We start from the raw sequence: 3,576 nt of genomic DNA, 5'->3' as shown, positions 1-3,576 counted from the left end.
TTTTGGATAATTGCCTTCAGCGATTATCCTGGCATCCCAACTAAATCTGTTACTAGTACATAGCACGTCAAAGAAGAAGAAATTTTATCAGTAGTCTCAATGTTTCCACCAAACATCCTTTCAAGGGTACCACGAATGTGCAACAAGTTGTTTGCTTAGTTACTAAACCATACGTTTTGACAATTAATATTTAGTTGGCTAAAGCGCATAAATTGCAAAAAAATTACTTCGGACACATGTTCAGTTGAAAAGCCAGTGTTAAGAAATGTTGGATGAACCATTCATGAATGAAATTCTCGAGGTAACCTCTACCATAGATGCTCTGCCAACAAAAATTAAAAAGCTAATTGCTAACATGTGATATATTGTTTAAAAATCAATATGAAAAAATCCACTGTTGATATTTTTAATGAAATCGTTCTGAATTATAAGTTGTTGATTACGCTTAATTCTTCATTTTTTATATACATATATACACCAGCCTTTATATATTTTTAAATGGTAGAAAATTTAGTCTTTGCAGAGATAAAACCGCATGCAAAAAGGATGAATACATGCTGAGAGAGGGATAGTGAGAGAGGTAAGGTGAGAGAGGTAAGATGAGAGAGGGATAGTGACTGATGTACCTATGAAGTAGGCTGTCGCGCTGCATGAAAATGTCGCGATTCTGAGAAAAATGTGAAATTGGAAAGCACGACTATTGAGTTGGTGGTTGTGAAGTGCTTTTTTGTGTCATAAATATCTCCAAGCCTCGCCATTTTGTACAGCGGTCTTAAGGATTATCGCAACTTCATAAAACTTTCGAAATTGATTATGAAAAATGGGTTGATATTAGCAAAGCTGTTTTAAGAGTCCTTTTTCCCCAATTCTCTCAGATAAAGTTGCAATATTCACTAGCGAGTCATTTAAACATTTCTGCGCCAAGTATGGTATGAAACAGAAATTGAATGCCTTCAGCTATCTAGCGACCTACGGGTTAGTGGAAAGACTTTTCTCAAACTCTAAAATATAATGATTTACCAAGCCCCTCCACCCCAAGATGATCGCAAATCTCCAGTTGATAAGTATCTACAGAAAAACAGTTGGACTCACAAAAACAAGAAAATCCCTGAACTACTATAATTCTTGGTACAACGCAGATCGAAATTAAAGGTCGCATTTATTCTAATGCTAAGCATCAATGGCGTTTGGACACCGATTTGAAGAAATATATACATCTAAACTGTATTGTGAAACTCGTCAATGGATTGATCCATAGTTAAAATAACAATCAATTATTCCTTACACTGATATCAGGTATCGATGTGATAACAGTACCAAGTCCAACTTTTAGAAGGATACAGCCATCTCCACCAGAACAATTTCAGCCGTTCCTTCTAGTCATCGAATCCCTTCGTGTAAACCGGAGCAACCAAGATAAAGAGAAGCAGATAAGATCAACACCGCGACCGAACTGCTCCCCAGACGCTTTATGTGTACATGGTAAAATTAAATTCAAGAAAATGTCATTCAGTGATAATAAAAGTTTTGACGGGGACAGCTGTTATAATTGATAACTGGTTAATCTATTAGGCTATCAGAGAACAGCGAAGTAACCTGCTCATAATAATGTATTGTTCAAATGTTTGTTTATCATTATGAAATACAGACCAATTAAAGTGTCGTTTGTAATAACAGTATTGTAAGAAATTTTAGTTTCCTCTAATTTGCGTCAAGGTTACAACAGTAACTAAGTTGAATGGATAATAAAGCCTGCTGTAGATGATACCTTTCCATTTCAAGGTTAATTTGATTTATTAATAAAATATAACTAGGCCTTTTTTAAATTGAATTTGTTTATAAATTTGTTTTCGTGTATTATTCTGTCAAACTAAAGAGCAATATAAATGTCTCCAGTTGGAATTTCATAACTATTGAGTAGTCATCATCGTTAATAACAGGAAAATTCCTCATATTCCCGCTATTTGAAAATTGGTTTCAAAAACGATTTATATTTACAAACTGAGGTATGTATCAACGGTTTTGAATCTAAAGATTCAAATAAAAACAAATAGAATACTAATTTCTCTACAAAATAAAACAGTATTCAAAATACGATACTTTTAATTGTGTTTTCTTAAAAGAAAAAAGAATAAGCACTTCTGCTTGTTCCTTCACATGTAGCTATATAATTTCACCTATATCTTGCCAGTTTTGACGAATTCTTCACCTCGTTTGATATTTTTTGCCAGTATTGGGAGAGCTATTTTCACCAGCTCATTTTCATAATCTGATATCTGATCAGGTATTCCACATTTCTTCTCAACTCCATTTTTACCCAGAATGAGAGGGGATGCGAAATAATTAAGCCCGCAGTATTCATGAGCGACAAAGCTGCATTCAACAACATTCTCCTCACCACACATAGCTCGCAGAAGAGCGTCGACAAACCTGGCTCCCGAGAAAGCCATTGCGATGGTTGCACTTCCTGCCCCAGCTTTGGCCTTTACAACTTCTGTTCCCGCGTTTTGAATCCGCTTTGTCAGGCAGGTGATTTCTTCTTGTGTCAAGTCTACCTTTGGTTGGCAATGAGAAAGAAGTGGTACAATAGTCTCTCCTGAATGACCAACGACCACAGGAATTTTTAATTCCGCAGGGTTCTTTCCCTTCAGGTTCGCTGTGAATGTACTGGACCTTACTAAATCTAAGGTTGTCACTCCAATAACCTTCTTGGGATCGAAAACACCATTTTTCTTCATTACTTCCGCTGCAATGGGAAGACATGAATTGACAGGGTTGGTTATGATGGTCAGGAAAGCTTTAGGTGCAAACTTTGCGACAGCTTCCGTCAAGTCCCTTACTATTGATGCATTCGAACCAAAGAGATCATCTCTTGTCATACCGGGTTTTCTCGGAACCCCTGCAGGTATCACCACTACATCCATCCCGCACAAAGCGTCAGCCATCTCCTCGGGGCCTGTAGCTGCCTTCGTATAGGAATTTGTGTTGATGTGACTGATATCAGCCCCTACTCCTGGGGTATGTTTAACTATGTCGTACAACGAGAGTTCTGTTATCAATTTGTTCAATTTCAATAGTAAAGCCAATGGTTGACCGATCCCTCCGGCAGCTCCCAGTACTGCTACTTTAACATTAGCTCTGTTTGATGTGGAAAAGAACCGTCTCCAAAGCATAATCGATTTTGATTAATAGTCTGATTGGTTGGATTAAACTTTATAGTCACTAATTATTAAACTGTCACTAAAACATATGAATTTTAATTTAATCACCAACTGCTGTAATGTAGAGTTAATGCAAAACAATTTTTATTAAATTAATAATTGCATTTAAATTACCTTCATTGTACCAAATATATATTTATTTCTTAGATTTGTTCATTTTTAATCGTTCAATTTCAATTCAATTGGTTTTATAAAAAAAATATATCCTTTAGAAAGAAAAATGTATTGCAATAGTTGCTATTTTATGTACAGCTATTTTAATTTCACCTATTTCTAATAATAGGCTTTTAAATTAACACATAAAATGTTTTGCTTCAGCCAAAAAGATTTTACCACTTTTAATTAATATAAACAC

The 3,576-nt window shown here is 35.4% G+C and overlaps 1 protein-coding gene and 1 pseudogene across 2 annotated transcripts in view; both read right to left on the bottom strand.

Moving 5' to 3' along the window:
* LOC106686800 (serine/threonine-protein kinase TNNI3K) overlaps positions 1–3,576 on the bottom strand; it is a 51,498-nt gene that overhangs the window by 32,082 nt on the left and 15,840 nt on the right. The gene's annotated exons all lie outside the window — the stretch shown is intronic.
* On the bottom strand, positions 2,086–3,321 carry LOC106686801 (malate dehydrogenase, mitochondrial pseudogene; annotated as a pseudogene).

Source organism: Halyomorpha halys, unplaced genomic scaffold (genome assembly GCF_000696795.3).
Source record: "Halyomorpha halys isolate HHAL.00 unplaced genomic scaffold, Hhal_1.1 Scaffold878.1, whole genome shotgun sequence".
Classification (NCBI taxonomy): domain Eukaryota; kingdom Metazoa; phylum Arthropoda; class Insecta; order Hemiptera; family Pentatomidae; genus Halyomorpha; species Halyomorpha halys.
The sequence above is the reverse complement of the archived record's forward strand: the minus strand, read 5'-3'. Positions and strand labels throughout refer to the sequence as shown.